We start from the raw sequence: 9,183 nt of genomic DNA, 5'->3' as shown, positions 1-9,183 counted from the left end.
AGTGGCGCTGTGGCTCAAGTGGTAGAGCGCTAGCCTTGAGCTGAAGAGCTTAGGGACAGCGCCCAGGCCCAGAGTTCAGGCCCCACGACTGGACCCCCAAAAAAAAGAGTTTAAGGAATAAAACGATAAGGGTCTTTCAATTATTCTGTGTTAACATGAATCCCACTTGTAAAAGGCTTTTTGTTATGGGATTTTTCAAACATTGGAAACAGTCAAGAGAACTCTGAAATTGCTCCTTTGTACCCATGGCCCAGCTTCCCTCTAGCTTCTTCTAAACCTCACCACCGACCCTTGTCTAGGTTTAATTTGAGGATACTTTGGACATCAACACATATTTCAGTTTGCATTTCTTAGAGAAAACGAGTTTAAGGAAAAATGAAAACCACACTAGCATATTCATGCCTACAAATAGGAATGATCCCTATATCTGCTTAATGACTCCTTTTATCTTCCCAGTTATCTCATTCTTAGTATTTTTTATAGTTGTATGAACCAGGATCCAATAAAATCTCTACTTGGTCATTGGTTGAAGCATATTCATGAGTCACTTAACAATGGAGATGTATTATGAAAATGTGTGCTTAGGTGATTTCATTCTTGTGCAAATATCCAGAGTATGTACATAAACCTAAATGGTCTTTGTCACATTGCTTGTGTGTTTGTGTTGTGTTTGTGTGTGTGTGTGTGTGTGTGTGTGTGTGTATTTGTATACTGGTCCTGGTCAGGGGCTGGGCAATGTTGCTGAAGCTTTTTTTTGCTCAAGGTTAGTGCTCTACCACTTGAGTCACAGCTCTACTTCTAGCTTTTAAGAAGTCAATTGGAAATAAGAATCTCATGGACTTTCCTGCTTAGGCTGGCTTCCACCTGTGATCCTTAGGGCTCAGCCTCTTGAGTAGCTAGCATTACACAGATGTGGGCCAGTGCCTGGACACATTGCCTTCTATATAATCAAGATATGTGCTAGACATCAGTTGCATAAGGCTGTTCCTAGCACAACACAGTATTTGGTTTACAATAAACATTTCTTTCTTCTCTTTCTTTTTTGACACAGGGTCTTGTAAAATAGCCCAGGCTTCTCTGCATTATGACTCTTTTGCTACCATCCCTGAGTGCTGGAATTATAAGTGTGTACCACCATGTTTGATAAATGTTCTAAGTAGAGTGTAGAGTACACAACAGATAAAAATATTCCAACTTAAAAAAGTGTATACATAATAAAACCTCATAAAAATGGAGACAAAACTATGATACAATACTCCAACTCGAATTAAGTATGTTAAGATAAGAATTTGCACTAGAGGAGAGTGAGGGAAGGGTTGGCAGTGTCCAAAAAGAAATGCACTCTTTACCTGACTTAAGTAACTATAATCCCTCTGTACATCACCTTTATAAGCTCAAAATAACACACAATAGACACAGAAAAAAAGATTATATATGGAAATTGACTAAATGCAAGAAATAGATAAAAAAGATAAAATGATCTCAGAAAGCAAACTTAAAATTCAATGTGCCCAGAGGAAAATAGTTTTGATCCCAAATATGGTAGGGGCATGATAGGAATGAAACCATCAATAGAGGAAAATTAAAAAGGTATGTATCAGACAAAAAGCAATAAATTTAGACAATAGATAAAAAAATCCAACATTTTCCCAGATCCCCAAAAAAGACACAAGTATAGAGACTGAAAGATTCACAGAATGACAACAAAAAGTATAGAAAAATATTCAATCAAGACCCTAGTAAGCCTCTCTTTCTGAAACAGGAATTCTGAATAGAGCAAGCAAGATGGGCGGCAGTGATGACAGTCTGTTCCTGAGGAAGGTTCCAGAAAAGACTGATACATACTCTCCCTTCAGCAGAATTTCTGAATGTTCACCTTAAGCCAAGTTCATTAGTCATCTCAAGACTCCCAATATCCTTCAAACAAATTTCCTATTTAAAAAAATATATAGGTTGGGTGCCGGTGGTTCACATCTTTAATCCTAGGTACTAAGGAGGCTGAGATCTGAGGATTGCAGTTCAAAGCCAGACCGGGCAGGAAAGTCTATGAGACTCTTTATCTCCAATAAATCACCAGAAAACTAGAAGTGGCACTGTGGTTCAAGTGATAAGGCACTTGCCTTTGAGCTGAAGAGCTGAGGGACAGCACCCAGAACCAAAGTTCAAGACCCAAGACTGGCAAATACACACACACACACACACACACACACATATGTGTGTATATATATATATATATATATATATATATGTATATATATAAACGCCTAATTCTACCATAGTATTAGATACAATCAAGACTCCAAAGTTTATATCCCATGCATCATTCTTAGGAAATTACTTGAAGGCATACTTCAGCAAAACAAAACTCCTCCATAGAGAATTGGAGGGAGCCCAGGAAAATAATGAAAGGTTATTTCTGGGATGAACAGAGGGCAGCAAAAGTGAGAGTAACTAGTTCAGGTTAGAACAAAATGTTAGAATCAAGTGCTGGGGAAAAAATAGAAGGAAAAAAAGCCTTATGGTATCCTATGGTATAAACCCTGTTTTCACTGTATTTGATTCTGGTGCCCTGCATGTTGAATATACATTTTTCTAATTTGGGGAGGGGAAGGGAAAAAACAAAATGCCTAAATAGGGATAGAGGTTGACCCATTGTAACAATGAGATATACAAGACATTATGTTGAAATCGAACTTTACAACTTCAGGTGGGGGGAGGACTGGGGGAGAGAGGAGTTGTGGAGCTGGGGAAGGAAGGGAGAGTAGGGAATAAACAAAGGAGGGGATAACAATGCTCAATAGGAAGTGTACTCATTACCTTTCTTGTGTTACTGTAACCCCTCAGTACAGTATCTTTACAATAATATATATATATATATATATTTAAAAAGCCTTATGGTAAATAAAGTATAACCAAAGTGACAGAAAAAAAAACCTTTTAAAGATACAAAGAGACTGCCAGGTGCTAGTGGCTCATGTAATCACACACACACACACACACAATTTTGACAAGATTCAGTAGTGTTTCATAATAAAACTAATCAAATTAGGAGGAGAAGGGCTGTTTCTCCACACAATTCTGTATATAACAAAGTCATGGTTAACATCTTGCTTAATGAGGAAAAGTTTTCCTGGCAAGCTGAAGAATAAAACAAGAATGATCACTCTTAATGCTTCTATTTAATAGCACTTGAAGCTCTACCAAAAAGTTCTACCAATTAGGCAAGAGAAAGAAATAGAAGGTATTCAAATTAGGAAGGAAGAATTCATATTTCCTGTTTTGCAGGTAACATGATATATTACATGTAGAAAACTAACAACTCCATAAGAAAAACTACTAGAACTAGTAAATTAATTCAGTTGCACAATACAAAATTAACACACAGTATTTTTTCTATTAAGGATTTTTTCAAAAAATAATGAAGAAAATAATCCCATTTATAATAGAATAAACTGCTTAAAAGTTAATTTAACCAAGGATATTGTACAATGAAACTATAAAATATTGGTGAAAGGAAAAAGACACAAATAACTGGAAGACCTCTCATGTTGTGAAATGGAAGAATCAATATTATTAAAATGTTTATACTGCCAAAAAGTGATCTACAGATTCAATGTAAACTCTGTTATAGTTTCCATGACATTTTTTGTGTGTGTGTTGGTTGTGGGGCTTGAACTCTGGGCCTGGTCGCTATATGCTTTGAGCCACAGCACTACTTCCAGTTTTCTGGTGGTTAATTGGACATAAGAATCTCACAAACTTTCCTGCCTGAGCTGGCTTTGCACTATGATCCTCAGATCTCAGCCTCCTCAGTAGCTAGGATGACAAGCATGAGCCTGGCTCCCATGACAATTTTTATTTTTATTTACTTATTTATTTATTTTTTTGGTCCCGTCATGGGGCCTGAACTCTGGGCCTGGGCGCTGTCCCTCAGCTCTTCAGCTCAAGGCTAGCACTCTACCACTTGAGCCACAGTGCCTCTTCTGGCTTTTTTTCTTTTTGCTTATGTGGTGCTAAGGAATCGAACCCAGGGCCTCAGGCATGCAAGGCAAGTGCTCTACCACTGAGCCACGTTCCCAGCCCCTCCCATGACAATTTTTAAAGGATAGGAAAAGGATATGGAAAGAAAAGAATGCAAACAGCTAAAGCAATTTTGAACCAAAAGAACAAAGCTGGAGGCATCACACTATTGGATTTCAAATATACTACAAAGCTATACTGGTACTGGTACCAAAAACAAACAAAACCAACCCTAACATCTGACTAGTGGAATTGAGGACCTAGAAAATATGCCAATTGGTTCAAAAGGAAATGTACACATTGTCTTACTTACGTAACTGTAACCCCTGTACATCACCTTTACAATAAAAATAAAAAAATTATGCCAATTGTTTTTTGATAAAATGGTCAAGAACACACAGAAGAAAAATGGTCATCTCTTCAATAAACTGTACAGGAAAAACTGAGTAGCATATGCAAAGGAACAAAATTTGATTTTTATTTCTCCCCACATACAAAAATAACCCCAAATGGATTAAAGGCTTAGCTGTAAGACCTGAAACTGTAAAACTACTAACAGAAGCGGGGAAATTTCCACAGCCCTGATCTGGGCAATGGTCTTTGGTATATGATTCCAAAAGCACAGGCAACAAAAGCAAAAATAGACAACTGGGATTGCATCACATTAAAAAGCTTTTGCGGAGCAAATAAAACAGTGAAGTGGACCACACAAAATTCAGTTCTGCCAACACTTTAAAAAAAACAATATTTAATCTATAGCTTGAGTTTTCAAATGCAGTATCTTTTTTCAATCACTTAACATTTTGTCTTCTTAATGAACTGAGTAAATACGTTTTTTTTTCTTTTGGATTTTTTTAAAAAGTGGAAAACCACTTATGAGCTGGTTTTCATTATAGGAAAGGTCAGGAAATGAAGAACACTTGTCGTTTGGTAAAGGCAATGTGTAACTCATCTGCAAATTTGACAATTTTTATTAGCATATATGCCAATTATATATTATACATATACATATGCTAATAAAATTGTGTGTCTACATGGTAATAAAATTATATATGTGTTGTAAATATATAAATATATAATTTTATTTTTGGTGCTAGTCCCAGACATTGAACTCAGTGCCTGGGGACTATCTCTAAACGTCTTCTGCTCAATGCTAGCTATCTACCACTTGAACCACAGCCCCATTTTCAGTTCTTTTGGTAGTTAAGTGGAGATAAGAACCTCACAGACTTTCCTGCCTTCAAATTATGAACTTTAGATCTCAGCCTCCTGAATAGCTAGGATTATAGCAATGAGCCACTGGCACCCAGTTTTGCCTATATATTAATTGCACAAAGCAATAGATTTCGTTGTGATGCTTTCATACATGTGTGTAATGTACTTCAGTTATAGTCACTCTCCATTTTCACACATCCCATTCCTCTTTTTTGTCAGTTATGGGGCTTGAACTCTGGGCCTGGGCGCTGACCCTCAGCTCTTCTTAAGGCTAGTGCTCTACCACTTGAGCCACAGTACCACTTCCAGCTTTTTCTGCTTATATGGTACTGAGGAATTGAACTCAGGGCCTCATGCATGCAAGGCAAGCACTCTACCACGGAGCCACCTTCCCAGCTCCGTTCCTCTTTTTTGTCTTTGTTTTTCCTTAGATTCCATAAATGACTGAAAACATGGGAGAGTTGGTCTTTCTGAGTCTGACTTTCTCCCTCCTGCTCTTCTTTGCTGGTATTACGGTTTGTTTCAGCAGTTGATTGGCTTGCTTGTTCATTTGGCAGTCTACCACCTGAGCCATATCTGAAATTCTGCTTTTTGTAGATTGTTCTTCAGATAAAATCTTGTGGACTTTTCTGCCTGGACTGGATTCAAACCTTAATCCTCACTTGCTAAGCAGACACTCTACCAATTGAGCTATGCTTCCATACCCTCATCTTTTTTTCTTTTCCATTTTTTTTTTTTTGCAAATAGGTTTTCTTAACTTTTGCCCAGACAATCCTCCTAACTCTACCTCTTGAGAAGCTTAGATTACAGGTATGCACCAACATATCAGCATGTAGCATGGTTTTGAATTTAACAGCGTATTTTGGATATCTTTCTTCTACAACTCTGCACTCTTCTTAGTGTCTATTATTCCATTGAGTGTGTCATAGTTTATGACTGGCTATATGTTAACAAATACTTCAGTCATTTTCTTAGCCTTTTGCTATTAGAGAGAATATTCTAGTTCATGCTATTTTACATGTGTAATTGTAATATGAATTTCTAGCTGGTAGTGTGGTTTGAGTCGTAGAGGGCCTCTCTGGCAAGTGTAAGGCCCTGAGACCCAGTACCAACAAAAACAAAAAGATAAATTTCTAGGAATGAAATTTCTGGGACAACAGAGTTATACTCCAAACATGTTGATAATAACAAATAGCCCTTCATTGATTTTGTAAAAGTTTATACTCCATAATCAATGTGACAATGCCATTTTCTCCACAACTTCACCAAGTGCTGTTGTGTTTTTTTAAAAATTACTGTATCATCTCTGAATTTGCATTTGCTATATTAACACTTCCCTTCTGAACTGTTTGCTTTTTAAAGATAATATAGGATCTTGCTATGTTGCCTAAACTGGCCTTGAACTTGTACCTTTCCTGCTTCATCCTCCTAAGTAGCTGAGACGAAGGCTCATGTTGCATTTCCTGGCCTTATTCTGAAATCTTGTTTGTGTCTAGGTTTTGTCCATTTTTTGATCTTTTTTTAACTGATGTGTAAATGCTTTTATTTGGAAGAAAATTAGCCCTCTGCCTGTGAGGTGAATTACAAAATATTTTCTCCATCTGTCTTTTGTCTTCTGACTTTTTTTTATAGTGACATGATTCTTTTTGTAGTTAAGTAAATGGATTTTCTTTTATTTTCTGGTAATTTATGGCTTTATTTTTTAATGTGACTTTTTTTATTCATCTGGAAATCATTTTGGATAATCTGTGAAGCAGAGATCCAGCTTTTTTTTTTTCCAAAAGGCTCCTCAGTTGTCCCAATATCATTTACTAAATAACCTATTTTTTTCTGATTTCTACTTCCTTACAATAAAACCTTAATTGCTGTGTAAATTTGGACCTGTTCATGGATTTTCTAGCTTGTTCTTTTGCATTGTTGATCTACTCATGTGCCAGAACCTTGTTCTTGTTGTTACCATAGAATAAGTTGTTAAGAACCAGCTTTTCTGGTTCCAAACACAAACACAAACAAGCTCTTTTTTTGGTTGGTTGTGGGGCCTGAACTCTGGGCATGGGTTCAGTCCCTCAGCTTTTCAGCTCAAAGCTAACGCTCTATCACTTGAGCCACAGTGCCACTTCTGACTTTTTCTGCTTATGTGGTACTGAGGAATTGAACTCAGGGCCTCATGCATGCAAGGCAAGCACTCTACCACTGAGCCGCCTTCCCAGCCCTGGTTTTCTTCCTTATCAAATGTGGCAAAGCCTTTTAAGTCTCGTTTCTGTTCTCTTCATGGTATTTTATGTGGGTTTATGTACTTTTTGTGGGATCTGTCTGTTTGATACTAAGTCTTTTCATCTAGTTTCACATTCTCCATCGGGTTCATCTCTCCTCTCACCTCTTTTAATGGCTTGTTTGAATATATCAGGCTTTACTTTTTTTTTCTTCAGTAACTTTGCTGTATTATCCTACTTTCAGTTGATTCCTGGAGTCCATAGATTTTGGTTTAGTCTCCTCTAAAAAATGTGTATCAGGACTGGAAAGGTGGCTCAGTGATAGAGTGCTTGCCTTGTATACATGAGGCCCTGGGTTCAATTCCTCAGCACCACATAAGCAGAAAAAGCCAGAAGTAGTGCTGAGGCTCAAGTGGTAGAGCACTCACCTTGAGTGGAAGAGTTTAGGGACAGTGCCCAGGTCTAGAGTTCAGGCCCTATGACTGACAAAAAAAGTCTATTTGGCAAATTTCAAGTATGTAATATAGTTTTAATTATAGTTACTGTAATGTACATAGAGCTTGTGAATTTGTTGCTATTGCCAGCTAAAATAGCAATCAGAGACTCAAAGAATATTGATTTGAACTAGCAGAGCATTGCACTGGGCATGTACTTGTGACCTCTGGAGATGGACATATTCAAGGATGGTCAGGATGTGGAAGTCTCTAAAGACAAAAGGGGAAGCATCTGCATAAGCTCCTTAGATACAGAATTCACAGGTTTCAGAGACCCAAGGTGGGAGTTAGTGTCTGCTCATTGGTTGGAGGTACCATTGATGGGCAAATGCTGACTCTTCAACTCTTCACTCTGTTAATTGTTCCTTTATTGTTTCCTTTAATGCGTAGAAGCCTTTTTGTTTGGTATAATCCAAGTTATCCATTTTTGCTTTTCTTTTATATGACTTTGGAAGTCAAATCTTTTTTTTTTTTTTGTAGGTTGTGGGGCCTAAAATCTGGGCCTGGGTGTTGTCCCTCAGCTCTTCAGCTCAAGGATAGAGCTCTACCACTTGTGGTGCTTAGGAATCGAACCCAGGGCCTCATGCATGCAAGGCAAGCACTCTACCACTGAGCCACCTTCCCAGCCCCAAAGCCATATCTTAAAAAAAAAAAATCATTGCCTAAACAAAGGTCATGGGGTTTTCTCCTAAAAATTTCATGGTTTCAGATCTTAAATTTAAGTATTTAATCTATTTTTAGTTGATATTTTTGGACATGGGCTGAAACAAGGGTCTAATTTCATTCTTTTGCATGCAGTTATCTTTTTTATGTATTGTTTCTTGAAGATATGTCTATGCATTTCTCCTAAAATTCAACCCATTTCCTCAGTGTGCTTTGGCTTCTTTGTCAAAAATCCACAAATGCCTGAGTTTATTTTGGGTTCTCTACTCTGCTCCATTGTCTCTCTGTCTGTTTTCTGTCTTATGTACTGTTGTTATTGCTGTAGTTTTGTAAGAGATTTTGAAACAGACAGACAAGGATTTCTCAGGCCACCAATTTTACCCACGATAGTACTACAAATGCTAGAACTAGAGCAATTAGGCTAGAGAGAAACAAAAGGCATCCAAATCAGAAAGGAATAAATTACATTGTTTTTTGATGGCAGATGAATTGAGACTATATACAAAAAACAGAATAAAGAAATATAGTGAAGACACATGACACATATAAGTCAATAGAGGGGCTGAGGATGTAGCTCA

The sequence above is a fragment of the Dipodomys ordii genome, unplaced genomic scaffold (assembly GCF_000151885.1).
Source record: "Dipodomys ordii isolate 6190 unplaced genomic scaffold, Dord_2.0 Scaffold2, whole genome shotgun sequence".
Taxonomy (NCBI): domain Eukaryota; kingdom Metazoa; phylum Chordata; class Mammalia; order Rodentia; family Heteromyidae; genus Dipodomys; species Dipodomys ordii.
Note: the sequence above shows the minus strand (reverse complement) of the source record.